The following is a 13,552-nucleotide window of genomic DNA, read 5'->3' as shown; positions in this document are numbered from 1 at the left end:
CCTCTACCAGTATCCCCAAACTGATGTTTCTTGCTGGAAAAAAAAAAAAAGGAAAAAACCTTTTATCTGGCCTCCAAGACTCACACCTTGTGGTATAATAAGAAACACTTATTTTTTGCCTCCCATTTCCCTACCCCTTTCCTTACTTTATCCTATGTATCTCTTCCATTTGTCCATTCTTGAGTTGTACCCTTTCTAATAGAACTGTAATCAGAAGTACAGGGCTTTCCGGAGTTCTGTGAGTCATTCTAATAAATTACTGAACTTGGGGGGCGGGGTTGCGGGAACCCTCAAATTTGTAATCTGCCAGGCAGAAGCGGACATCCTAGAGACTCCTCCTGTGGCCTATGTCTAAAGTAGGGGCAGTCTTGTGGGACTGAGCCTTTAACTTGTGGGGTCTGTGCTAACTCCCGGTAGTGTCTGAATTGAATTGAAATGAATTGAATTGAATTGAAATGAATTGAATTGTAGGGCACCCAGTTGGTGTGTCTACCTTGCATACTGGCATTAGACTTCTCGTTTTAAAAACCAAATCAGATAATTTCACTACCTTACTTAAATACCACTGAAGGTTTTCCACAATGCATAAGACAACTCCAGAACAACTTTGTGATATATATATATGTATATATATGTGTACATATATATGTATATATACACACACACACATATATATACATATGTATATATATGTGTGTGTGTGTATATATAGTAATATTATATACATATGTATATATATGTGTGTGTGTATATATAGTAATATTAAATTATATTTTTCTATAACTATCCTTGATTGACGTCTTGAAATAGTTTCCTAGCTCTAACTCCCTCTACTAAAGATGTTTTTAGAAAATCATATTTATGGAAGTCGTTTATCAATGTACATAATACTATTTTTAGATAACATGTAACTATAATAATATAACTTGTATATTATCTTTAAGCAGAAAAATATTGTCTACAATTGTGGCTTAAACCATTTTTTAAATGCCTTTTAACAACTCAAACCATTTTTTAAAATTGTAAAATGGTAAGAAAATATACTTGTGGTAAAAAAGAAAATCAGGATTACACATTTAAGCTATCAAATAAAATTTATATGTGATACCTTAAAACTCTTTCTAGTTTCCATCTACAACAACAACAAAAAAGGAAGTCAGATAAAAATAATCTTTAAGGATTCTTCTAGTTTTAAACTGTTATTTTAATTATGTGATCTATTGCTTTAATAATTAATCTTCTGTTACATTCCTTTTGCAGTATACTTTTTAATTCTATAGTTCTGCAGAAGGATAATTTGTTGTCGGTTAAAGCAAATTCATATAAAATGACTTGAAAAAAATCTATTTAAAAAGCAATCAGTGAAAGTAAATATTGGATTTCTTCATGTTAAATCTAAAAATCCATCACTATACTTGCTTTTTACTTTCTTTGCTGCTTAACATATCTCAACAGTGAATCTATCATATCAACATAGTCATCATGATCCAAGCTGCAAATAATAGAGAGTGTCAGTGTCAATTTTGCTTTCTCACACTTGCTTCCCTTCACTTCATCTGATTTTAATAATCCCTGTCAAACCACAAACAGTCCAAATTACCTTCATGACACAGAAGCTTTCAAGGAGCAGACAGAATCTCAACTTTCATTTAGCAACTACAAAAGAAAGCTGTCCAGCTGGACAAATATTATTTCCACACTTGACAATCTCTACAGTTGAGCATGCATTTTAATTTTAACTAAACCTGCCAGGAGTTTGATATGAGCTTGTTTTGTGTAGATTGACTCACAGGATTATCAGACCAATGACTGTAATTGTGATGAAAGAACCCTACATTTTTACATTAAAAGATAAAACATACCAAAGCTGAGGGATCAAAATGATCATATAAAGAGACAAAGTGGAGGCATAGATTGGAGGAGTAAAAACTACTTAAATTAGACGTTTTAATTACTAAATAATGTCTAAAAATACAGCTTGATGTAATTTTGAAAAGTAACAGCTAATAAGTAAAAATAAAATGTAAAAAAGTTAAAATTTTGCCCAAAGATAACACTGAGAAACAGGTTCTAAGAATGAAATCTAAAGAGCTTTTTTTGAAATTGTTTTGGATTGACTTGACTTCAGTCAACTTTCTAGAACAGTTCTATGTATCAAATTATAATAAAACTGATGTTCTTGATATTTAAAATTCGACTCTATGAATTAATGTGCCATCATATACATAATGTAAAATTCCAAAAAAGTCAGAGTAAAAATGACCAATAAGTTTGTAGAAGGGTATTAGAAGTTACAGAGTAACTTACATGGTTACAGAGTAACCATGCTAAGGACTATTATATCTTTTAAGTTTGGTTTATTAAACTTAAGTCTAAAAGTTTCAAGTGGTAAACGACTTCTGGGAACATTTCCTGTTTAAGCCAGGCCTGAATTCCTCCTGTAGTTATCACAACCTCACAAAGTCAAGTTATCGTGTACAGTTATTACAACTTCACAATTGCCACGCATCAAGTCTTCCCTCCAATCTGCTATACTTAACACTAGTCCTAGGCTCTTCCTTCTCCAGAAGCCAATCCATTGGCTATTCGAGCATAGCTTTTCCCCCAACTCTCTCTTGGACACCACAGCTCAGTTTCCTTTACCAGCTGCTTTTCTCTTTAACTTGGCCTCCTGACTGGACAATTTCATCCACATCCATGTCTTCCACTATAACAGTAGTTGGAACTCCTGTTGTAACTATCCAAGTCCATACCTGGTAACTCCCTTGGATTTGAGGCTCCCACAGGAACCTCAAACTCAACATGCCCCTAATTTTATTATCTTCCCTCTGAAACTTCTTTCTTCTCTTGAGGTTCCTATGATAGCTAGCAGTACCACTATCAACTTACTCAATTCAGAAATGTGGGAGCTATCCCCCACATTCCAACATTATCTCACCAATCTCATAGCGAAATGATCAGTCATATCTCACATCTCTCATATCCATCCAGCTCCTCCTATTGCTCCTGTGTAGATTCAAACTCTATCATCTGCCTTAGTGCAGCAGTTTCCCAAAGAGTCTCTCTATGTATTGCTTTATCTCCTTCTAATTCATTCTCTGTCCTATTAACAGAGTGACCTTTGTAAAACAGAGAGACGAATCAGTGTTTATAGCAAGATTTTAAGTCTAAGTGACCAGGAGAAAAGTCATTCTCTTGAGACAAAAATCAAAAGAAGGGTTTGTAGGGGAAGTAGGGTTTTTAGAAATAACAAATTTGAAGTAAAAATATTACAGTCATATACAAATATAAAGCAACAATTTAAATAAGGAGAAATTGAATTTGGGAAAGAGGATGAAGCATATAAACAGGGCCATATAATTTATCATCCGAAACAGGATTTTTTTTTTTTTAGAGTAAAACGGGTACTGAAAATAATTAAAATTATATCATTCTTGAAATGTATGTTTACTAACCAATTAAGTGGATTTATTACATCTATGGCCTTATAGAATGATTATATTCAAAAATTTTTGTTTTCAAAAAAACCAAAAAAAAAAACTTTTTGTTTTCATAAATATCAGCCCTTCAAAAAATTCTTATATAAATATATAGGATAAAAAATATTTATATTATTTGAATATTAAAATATATAAACATGATTCTTGATACATTTTCATATACTTTAATCGATCAATTTCTTAGTTGTGTCTGTCTCTCACAGATATTTTTCTAAAGAATGCATTTTTTATATAATTATATTTTTCAAAGTTGCATTTTAGAGTTAGTAAATTTTAAATTGTTAATACCTTTAAATGACTCTTCCAAACACTCTTCTTTAGGTTCTAAGCTACCTGGTAAGTTTATTAATAGTAAATTTTGCTAGTGGAGAATATGCTTAATTTTAATAATGAAAACCTATTTTAGCCTAAATATTTTTACAGGTTTTTTTCTTTTTTTGGCCTCCTTGCAGAGTGACTTTTTTTGACCAATAATTAAAAAAAAACACCTCATCAAATATTTATAATTATTTGTTAATGTTTTGCTAAATTTGGATACTGCAAAATTGTTGGCTTTCCCCCTTTAACTTCATTCTGACCTAGAATATAATTTTTTTAATTAAAAAGATGAGCTCCATGAAAAGATTTTCCCCATAAGTCTAGATATTTCAAAACACAATAATGGAATTTCATAATTAAATCTTGTACACCATTTGAGTTTTCATCATTTGTTCCATTCCCACATTTCAAGGTCTTCTTCTGTGTGAGCTTTGTTTTCAATAATTGCAATTCCTGAAAAACTTCACATAAACTGATTTTTTCCCTTCCATTTGTTAATGCTTTGATTAAATATTTTTAAAAGGTTTTGAAGAAACTGGAACCAAAATCGAGAGGACATTTTTACAAGAGTATTTAATACTGTGGTAGGACACTTAAAACAATTTACAAAATAATTCTTCAATGTCTCAAACATTTCTAAAATCCAAAGAGACAAAGTATATACGTACTGCCATGCTTAAATTATTTTTGTTTTCTTCAACATCAGTCTAATCACAAAAATCTACAGGCTGGACATCTTGTATATATATAAACACATTTGTACTTTTTGATGACTGCATCTTCTATTTAGATTGGTATATTTTGCAGATTTTTGGATGCCATTATAAATAACCATGTGCATCACAATACAGTCCTAGTTCTCTCCATAGGTTCTACATTTATTTTAAAAAAAGTTATGTTTCACCACAACATATTTTTAATATTAGCAAGACCAAATAATTTTATCATGTTGCAGTTTATAATTCAATTTATAATACTATTCACAAAAATGTCAAGTGTTTTTTACCTTTTACATAATGAATTTCTAAACACTTTACTTTGAATCCATGAATTAGACATGAAACTTGAACCATTAGTGGAATTGATTTTTTATAATTAGAAATATCCAATGATACTGATGTAAAACTGGCATTTAACTGTTGATAAAATTATTTTAATGGAGCCAATACATTAACAGCTATTGTTTCAGCTTTCATGTATGCACAAGAAAACTTGAAACTGAAAATAAGATTAATTTAGAACCACCACTTTATCTAAATGAAAAATCAAGCTTCACAGAGTGGTACACAAATCTGTTTTTTTTAAACAGATGACTGTTCTATACCAACATAAGAAAAGGAAAAAAAAAATTGTTGCCTTTGAGATACTAGGAATGAAAACTGTGTGGCAGACCTTGTGCCTTGTGGACTTCTTTTTTTGTTATTAATGTTATGCCTCAATTCCCAGAGTATCTTTTGATGTGCAAGATGTTCCCATTTTTGACCTTCTGCAGCTAAATATTAAAATGTAGTACTTGCAGGCACAGTCTTGAAATAAGGCTATGCAGTCGATGTCGATCTTATTCAAAAGATCGATGCCTTCTTGTTTTCATGTGATCATTGATGTCATTACAGCCCCCATAGTGGGAGTTACACACTAAATCTTTCCAGCAACTCATAGGAAATTCAGTTCTAACTGGTAAATGTGCACTGTTGTGTGTGTGTGTGTGTGTTTTAATTACTATCACCGAAAGGGTTATTACAAAATAAAAATGTATTACCCAACAATAAAATAAATAGGTAGGTATAGATTTATATCATGTGATATATGATAAAACCCTTGTAGCAATAGAGTTTGGACTATACTCAGTCTATGGCAAAATTAAATCAAGACTGGGAAACGGTGTGCCATCCATGAGCCAGGGCATGTGTCACCACAACTGGCTGGCACATCAAGTGGCCAGCAGAGGTGCAGCATCGAATACTTCTGCCATCACCATCACCCAAAAGCTGAAAAAGTTAGCTGTACCTAACTGCTCATGCCAGAGTGCATTCACTTTATCAGCAAGCACTCTTCATGCTGCTTTTGAAAAAGATGTGTTAGCTTATAGTATTAGTTCTGGAAAGGATCTGGAAAAGAGAGATGGGTTATTGCCAAGTTAACCATATGTTAAAGTGAGAATTCTGTTCACTACACTGGCATCTCACATATGAGATCATGTTAGAACATAGAAATACAAAGTATAGGTCTGCCTAAACCTAACATAGTTGATTTACATGCAACTATTAAATAATCATTCAAAAAAATAAAAAATCTGAGACAAATGCTGAACCAGATGAAATATTATGATAAAAAGCATAAAATGAGACTACTCTGAGCAAACTGTATATATGATGTGATGTCAGTACGATAGGCTCTTTTAAATAACAATAAAACATAAAATGGAACTTAAGTACTATAAAAAGTGATAATCTAGCTCTGTATAGCATCACATGGAAAGATTTCCAGAAAACTGTTATTTCATTTTAAAAGGTTGTAGAACTATATATACACCATGATACAGTATAATTCTTTCAAAACAGACAAACCATCCCAAAAAAATCAGTTAAGATACTTAACAAATTATTAACAGTGCTAATCTGTGGGTGATGGAATTAAAAAGGGATAGGGAAAGGGAATTTTTACTTTGTCACCTTCTATTTTCATTTGAACTTATTATAATGAGCATTTCTTACTTTTGACATGAGAAGCAAAAACAAATAAAAATACAAGAACATATTATAAAACATTAGCTAACTTCGTTATCAACTGAGTGGTACAAGTAACAAATGGTCTAGAATCCTGAAGTGGGAAGTTCCATATGGGCAGATGGAGAAAGAGAAGTCAATCCACCAAGAAAAAAAGATCAAAGCAATTCCCATAGGTGAGAGCCCAGCGAGCTTCCAAAATCCATAGCCTCACAGGATCCATGATTGAAGACATTTAATCTCTCGCTATATGTAGGTTCATTCTCCAATTGTGGGAATGATCCAACAAGTGAAGGGAGGACACAGGAAGCCTCAGCCAGACAGTAACTTGAGAAGTAAATAATGAGTTCATCTCCTGCTTATTTCCCTCCTCTTCCACAATCTGGGCTCTTACTAACTTGCATATGACCGATATATAATTGGGTTCCCATCTTGAGGTTTCTTTGTATGTACTGGGATCCCACTCCTAAATCCCAGCCACAGTTACCTGCTCCAGATTCACGAACCACCACCAACAGGAGGCCCTGGTGATAGAAATGATGAGGACACCCCTGGAGCATAAATGGGACTGGCTGGGGGAGGCAGAGCAGACAATCCATGAAGGAAAACAGTGAAAGATAAAATTAAAGAGGTATACTAAGGCCTATTTTTCTCCAGGAGGAAAATATCGGCACTTTATCCTGTACAGAACAGGGAGTCACAGTTTTTTTTTGTTTTTGTTTTGTTTTTACTAAGGCAGTACATGACTAGTGTTTTATAAATACTTAATCAAACAGGGCGCTACCATGGTGTAGTGTAGTGAGAAAGAACAGAGATAGGAAGATCAATTAGGAGGATAGTAAATTAATCCAGATGAAGGAGCTGGTGAATAGGAAGAGGTAGAAGCCACAAGAAAATAAAAGATAGCTTTTGAAATTGCTCTCCAGGGTACAAACAGAGAGCTTGGAGTTGCTGACTGAGGCAGGAAATTATAGCTGAAAGAAAACCAGGCAGGTGTTAGATGTCCCAGGCATCAACAGGCTTGGACTTTAGACCCAGAGAACCCAAAATGTGATCATTATAAAGTCATGTAAGGAGACAGAAAACTTGTGGACATGTCATTAAAAACTAGCAGAGGGTAAAAGTCGTGGTGTGGCTCTACCTGGACAATAAAAATCAGTGCAGGTAAATATCCATGATGACAGTAGTGGCTAAGAAAGAGGTGGTCATCATAAGGAGCAGTGTATGCTTGCTGTCAGAGGCTCACACAGTTTTGCTGCAGGCAGCCAAAGACAGCACGCAGTGCATGAGCATCTAGCCTTCAAGAAGCTAGCTGAGGGGTGGGTAACTACCACGGTTGCCTGTGAGGTTTCTCTGCTGGTTTAGGGCCATAGGATAGGCAAGGGTGGCAAGGTGAGGTGTAGGGAAGTTTAAGCAGTAAAGGCTAAATTATTGCAAAGGAAATTCTGAGACTTTAACCTCGATGTCAGAATGATAGTTTATGAATAGATTTTAACGTCTTAGGAGAAAAATAGTGATAAGGAGGCATGGCAAATTCAGTTCTAGACACGACAATTCTGAGTGGATTATATAAATGGAAATGTCCAGAATAGAGATGGAGGAGTTATAAGGAAAATGCATGAGAAAACCCAGTGCTCATAATGTCACACTGAAGTTCAGAAGACCAAGACTCAGACAGTATCTTTCAAGGTTTTTGGACTATGTATGACCCACCAGTTAAAAAAAATGCACTGCAATCTAACCTTACACAAAAGCTTCATGAGACATTACTTACCTGTAAGACTTCTTTTGATATTTTCTATTCTATTCTTTTCATTCTTCCCTCCTCCCTCCTTTTCCATTTTTTTTAAATGTTGCCCACACCTGCCAAATTAATTTCAGCAGCTGCATTTTGGCCGAGATTTTTATATGGCAAAGACACCTCTGTGATCATTTTGCAAAATCATCTGCAAAGATATGACTGATAAGTCCAGAAGAGATGTTCTTTGAGAGAGGGTTTAGAAAAAAAGGCAGAAAATTTAGGATTGGCATGAGGAACAGTAATAACAGTGAGGAGAAAGACCAAAAAAGATAAAATAACTGCAGTCAGAGGATGGAAAAAATGAGTATTAAAGAGAACAATACTGCAAAAAGGAATGGGTAGTCAACAAAAGCTTTTCTTCAATTCATGTCTTTGCCTCTACTGCAGTGTTTCTAAAGAGTAGTCCAAGACTAAACAGAATTGTATCAGCCATTTGGTTAAAATTTCAAATACCTGGGCTTCATCTCAGGCCTCAGTAAATGGAACTCTCTGGATATGGGTCCTGGAATAGGCATTTTAAGTTTCCCAGGGCATTCTCTAAACCAATTATTTTTTTCTCAGTGCATTTCACAAATCAGCTTTCAAAAATGGTACTTTCCAGGAACACGCAATCTCACTTCCCACATTACATGTATTCTTGAAAAGTTGTTAAGTGGGTCCTTGTACACCATATCATTATTCTCCTAGAGGCTACCATGATTAATTTCAGAATTATGTTCACTCAGAAGGAAACAAGAAAGTTTCTTGAAACATTCAGCCTTCAAACAAACATCTATCTAATTTTTCTGTATTGGTTATGCAAGTGGTTGGCCAAATGAACTTACAATCCTTATCTTTATTCAGTTTAAAGGCACATACATTTAAAAATTCAATATACTGTTAACACATTTCATTTTGATTTTGAACTGATTTCATTGGACTTAAAAGGTTATATACCACAAACCAGTGGCATTTAGCAGAACTCACCGGCAGAAAGGGCCACAGGGAGATAGTTTTCAGCAAGATATGCTTTTATGTGGTGAGCTCTGCTAACAAATATGTTTGTCTGTTCATTACCAATGATAACCAAGAAGTATGAGATGTGAATCTATTGTATTCTAAGATGGGAATTGTAGCTAATGACAACAATAGTGGCAACCATTTATTCATGTACCTCACGTGAGGCCCTGTTATAAATACTTTACGTGGATTAACTCATTTCAGCTTCACAACAATCCTGTGAAATAGGTACCATTTTAGACCTCATGATGAGACTTCATTTTAGACCAGATAATGAAGCTGAAGTATACAGAGCTGTGTAACTTTCCTGAAGTCCCGCAGTGCTAGTAGGAACTGAGATTCAAATCCAGACAGCCTGTCTCTGGAGTCTGTACTCAGAGGCGGGTGCTGTACTGTGATTTAAGAAAAGTCTCAGATGTTGAAGCAGTTAGCGGCTGCTGCAGAAAGACTTTATAATCGGGGATGTTTTTTCCTTGTGCTTTATACAACTGATTTCAAGATAACTCAGTTCTGTTATGGACCCCTGTTCGTGTTTAGTTATTAGAGCTCATTATAAGGTACTTTATATATGATCAGAACATCCAAAATAGCTTAAAATGGGATTTCAGTATCACATTATACATAAAAATAGAAATATATTTTAAAATATATTTACTTCTATTTCAAAGGGCAAGATAGCACAGTGGTTTAGAGCTGTGCTTCTGAAACTTTAAGGTACCAGTTACTTGGGAATCTTGTTAACAATGCAGATCTTCAGTAGGTCTGCAGTGGGACGTGAGAGCCCATTTCTAACAAGTTCCCAGGTAACAGAGATACTGCTGGCCTGTGGACCACATTTTAACTAGTGAGAGCTTAGAGCGTGAGCTCTGGAGTCACACTACTTGTGTTTGAATCCCAGACCCATAACTTGTTAGTTTTGTAACATTTACTTCATGTGCCTCTCCTGCATCTATAAAATAGGGAGATAATGAAAGGGTTGTTATGAGTATTACATGGGAAAATCCATGGATAGTACTTAGAACAGTCGCTAGCATATAGAAAGCACTTGATACACATTATCTCTTCATGTTACAGAAAACTATTAAAAGCATATATTGTATCCCATTAGAAAGCCATTTACAGAATTGATTGATGTAGCAGAAACACGGAATAAAATTTGATCATTCTTTTCCAGTCACTAGAACATCACTGTACATTGAAGGACATTAAATACATAAGTTAGATCCACTACCCAGCTTTATTAAACACATAAATCTGAAACTGCTCTAAACGAATTTGCATGAAGTTGGCTTGGCCTACAATATTTAAAGGGAGTATTTTGTTTCTCTGACAGAAAATATTTTTATATCGCAGGTATATAGAGTTCCAATTCATTTATTTGAATAGCTTCCTCTGAATTTAGAAACAGGCATTTTTGTTTAAAGACTTTCATTTTTATCAAACAGAAATTAAAACTAGTATTAGTATAAAAAATAATAACAATTTAAAAATTTGTTCAAAGAAGGGCACTAGTATAGTTAAAATGAATTTGGAGAATTTAGCCAAAACCTTCACTGACAACTGTATGCATTTTCAAATCACTACACAATGCAGCATAATTACCTCCTATTGTTGAGGACTGGGACTTAGAAAGAATATCACTTGTCAGAATTGTGATGATTTAATAATGATGTGATATGGGAGGGTCCATGGGTAGGAAAAGTGAAGTTAGGACCATAAATGAGGATATAATTTCACAGCATCATCCCAAGTGAAAACTATTAGAAATTTCTCAAATTCAAAACTGCTTGAAAAACAAAGAGTTAGAAGGAATGCAACAGAGTACTCTAAACAAGAAAGATTAATGTTTGCCCAGTCATTGATAAAAAACGAGGAAGGGTAAAACCTGGTGCTTCAGTCAAGGAGGAGGTGAGAGCTATGAAGTGTTTGGGGTTCGGCAGTATCTTTATGAGTCAGCAAGAAAAGCTCAACAAACAATTTGCTTCTCTTTTCATCTTTTGTTTCTCTAACATAGATGCTGAAAAAGACAACTGTAAGATAGAGTCTAATGTTTATTTTTCTAAATTAAAACTAGATTCAGGATAGGCAATGCAGACCTGCCGTGTCAGATCCTGACAGATAGGAATCAAGGAAAAGGGAGGAATTTGGATGAGTAGATTAGTCTCTCCCCTTTCACTCTTTTCCTGCAGAATGCTTCTGGCTGCTCCGCTAATGTCCCTTGTGATACAAGAACATTTTTAAAACAAAAGTAAAGACTGTTACTTTGAAAAGCAAGATTTTATTTTTGAAAATCTGCATAACAATGCTTTATAAAAAGGACTGCCACTTGAAAGATTTTAAGGCAGGGTTTACCTATACTCAACTATACCAAATAAGGATCCTTCAAATGAAATAATTATCAGGTTTAATTTGTACTTCTAGTGGAAAAAAAAAGCAATTGTGAGTTTTGTGGTTCTTAACATCTACAGAGGTGATAACCACTAAGAACAAATGGTTAGCGTTAGTGAGGTACAGGAAGAATAGAGGGCAAACAGAATTCTATCAACATCATGTCTTGTTATTTGGGTTTATATTAGTCTGAATCAAATTCCTGAGAAACAGAAGTTTACTGATATGCCTGAACTGACTTTTTCCTCTTACAAGGCAGGTATTAGTCTCTCAACACCAGAGAAGCAAGGCATTCCACTTCAGTGTGACCTATTTATGCCTCTTAGATTTAGCATAGGCATTTTTTAATGACCCTGAACCAAAGAAAATGTAGAAACCTATTTGAAATGCTGACATTAAGGTTGTGACACCAACCAAAACAACAAGAATATTAAAAATTAAAGTGACACACAATCCCCAAATCAGCCTGTTACACTCCTAATTTTAAAAAAACATTATTATGTGAAATAGTGATGGCATGTCAGCCTGTGCTTTGAAACCCTTGAATTTTGTCATGTGGTGTTTGTGTCACAACCTTAATATTATTTAAATATACTTTTTAATATCTATTATTAAAAAATACCTTTGAAATGAAGATACCTCTAAAGCTTTGAAGAAGCCAACCTCAAAACGCTGCATTCCTAGCGTGCCACTTTTATTAGGAATGGTGCATAAAATATTTGCTGTTGACAAATCTAATTCATTAAGAGGTGAGATGGATGCATTTTAAAATCACTGGCTGGCATCATTATCTGCAGTGCCTTTTATAAATTATTCCTCTTTTCCCTTTTGACTGAACTTGTCACAGTTCCCTTTCAGCGTCTGAGTGTTATGCCTGATAGTCAATGCTTTCAACATGTTTAGACAAGTCACAAGTTAAACAAGCAGTGGTACTTTATTTTCTAGAAATGAGAAAAGGTAGCAGAGATACTTACAGATTATTTCATTCAATTCACTGATTTTTAACTGAAGACAAGCAAAGTCAGTTAGTGGTAGTTTCATTTCACACAAATGATTTAAAAATAAAACTAATGTTTGGAGAGAAGGAAGAATTTCAAAGAAAGAAACATAAAGAGAGATGCCGGCAGCCCTGCTGTACTGTGGTGCAGACTTAGTTTAAAATTGAATTGTGCTTCCCCTGACAAGGGGGATCAGGTACATCGTACGGCTGACAGCTGGCTGACACACTAACTTCCTAAAGGAAAATGCACACTGTATTTCTCTTAGAGGCCAAAGGAATAGAATTATAGAAGCCTTTAAGGAAACTGAGGAGTCAAAGCACAAATTATTCAAAATTCGAAGAAAAACATTTCTTACCTAATTTTGTTTCAGAAGACTCTAAGAATGAGCTGGTCTTCTAATCCTACGTGGGTAGAAGATGATTTCCTTCTGATTTGTCAATAAAAGAGCTGCCCTTGCTTTAGTATCTTCAGGAGAATTTTTTTCCAAAATACACAAAATGCACCTATAAAATAATTAGATAAAACTTTATCAATGCCACAATGGAGGGGGCATAGTCACATTAGTTATCTACATTGGTCGTGACAGTATTACCATTAGGTTAGACATACAAAAGCCAAGAGATGCTGGAAATACATAAAGACGTGCTCAAGTTGGAGGACCTAAGAAAAGCTTGTTAACAAGATGATCCACAATTTACAAGCACATGGATAACAGAAGTGCCTAGGAAAATACATATTCAAAACATTCCTTTTATTTCCATTGATTTTTCAAAGGTACCTAAAGAAACATAGGTCATACTAAGGGATGATTGCATGGTA

The 13,552-nt window shown here is 34.4% G+C and overlaps 1 protein-coding gene across 1 annotated transcript in view; it reads right to left on the bottom strand.

Moving 5' to 3' along the window:
- KIAA0825 overlaps positions 1 to 13,552 on the bottom strand; it is a 360,830-nt gene that overhangs the window by 327,296 nt on the left and 19,982 nt on the right. The window contains exon 2 of the mRNA XM_081054478.1: positions 13,089 to 13,236. The gene's annotated coding sequence lies outside the window, so the exon portion shown is untranslated. The remainder of the gene's footprint in view (positions 1 to 13,088; positions 13,237 to 13,552) is intronic.

This window comes from Rhinolophus hipposideros (genome assembly GCF_964194185.1).
Source record: "Rhinolophus hipposideros genome assembly, chromosome: 7".
Classification (NCBI taxonomy): domain Eukaryota; kingdom Metazoa; phylum Chordata; class Mammalia; order Chiroptera; family Rhinolophidae; genus Rhinolophus; species Rhinolophus hipposideros.
The sequence above is the reverse complement of the archived record's forward strand: the minus strand, read 5'-3'. Positions and strand labels throughout refer to the sequence as shown.